We start from the raw sequence: 1,354 nt of genomic DNA, 5'->3' as shown, positions 1-1,354 counted from the left end.
CTGCCAACATTTAGAAATTGTTTATGTAAATAGTTTTTAAACATGTGAGTTGTTATATTCTACTAAATATTATCAAAGATACATATTTTAGGAATATACGTAGCCATTGTAGCGATTAAAGAAAATAAAAATATTAATGAAACCTTACATTTGAATATTTTGACATGAGATCTACTTATAATAATGGTTACTGTTAACTTCTCAAATATTTCTGTGACTAGCAGTCATTCGTCCAACAGCCTAAAACATTTTCAGTGCAAAACAAAAATTTTTTATGCGAAAAGACCTACATTTTGAATTTGTTTATCTAATTTGTTTACAAAAATTTAGGCTGTTATATTTGATCAAATATTATTAAATATTTTTTAGTTTAAGGAATACCTAAAGTCGTTCTGGCGATTAAAGGAAATTATAATTTGAAAATCTCAAATTCTAATGTTTTTCCACAAAAATTGTTATTCCACAATAGTTATAATAAACTATAACACCATTCTCAGCTTCAAGGGATACGAAGAAAAAATGGCGTAACAAAAATTTGCCTTACCTTTACAAAGGCGCCAGGCATCCTTCCGGTGCCACCCGACGGAAAGAGAAATGAAGAAAATGGAGTTTCGAAACGTATTATCTCTAAAAGCTTGTTTAAATGCCCTAAATCATAGTAGAGGGATTATTCATGAAGTAACAAACATTTAGAGCCTTTTTTTAAATAACAATAATTCAAACGATTTTATGAATGTGAAAGAAAAAGAATAATGAGTTGATAAATGTACAAAATGTCCGTTAAAGTAAACTTATGGCGGCATTTGCCAGAAGGGCGTGACTTGTAATTACAGGTTAATCAGATGCTCCGAAAACTTCCGCCATTTTCATCCTTACAAGCAATTACGCATAAACATTATTTTAAAAGAAAAATTTAGTTAAAAAAAAACATTCTTGGCAACGAAAGAAGAGAAAAACAAGTTACGGGATAATGCTTAAAACTACAACACACAGCAAGATACCATATAGGCAACACTTGTAAAACCCGAAGAACGAAAACAATCAATTTTTTTATCGCCAGAACCAAATAGACACACCGCGAAATTTATTTTTTTAAAGACAAAAACACTATAACTATGAGGGAAGGAAAACTAAGACTTTCTTGGCGCCATCCCGCTTGTCTCCACTTGTTCCCCGGTTCGGTCCGAGAGGTGCCGCCCCCTGTAAGCTTTACTTCTGACTCGTACGGTGTAGTAGGTTACGTCGTAACAAACCTGATGGTGGTACGCTAGTAGACCTGCGAACTGTGCGTGAGTGGCCGGTAATAACGGTATGTTGTGGTATGGATAAAAAACATCAGGTCCTAGATACGACA

The sequence above is a fragment of the Belonocnema kinseyi genome, chromosome 7, assembly GCF_010883055.1.
Source record: "Belonocnema kinseyi isolate 2016_QV_RU_SX_M_011 chromosome 7, B_treatae_v1, whole genome shotgun sequence".
Classification (NCBI taxonomy): Eukaryota; Metazoa; Arthropoda; class Insecta; order Hymenoptera; family Cynipidae; genus Belonocnema; species Belonocnema kinseyi.
The sequence above is the reverse complement of the archived record's forward strand: the minus strand, read 5'-3'. Positions refer to the sequence as shown.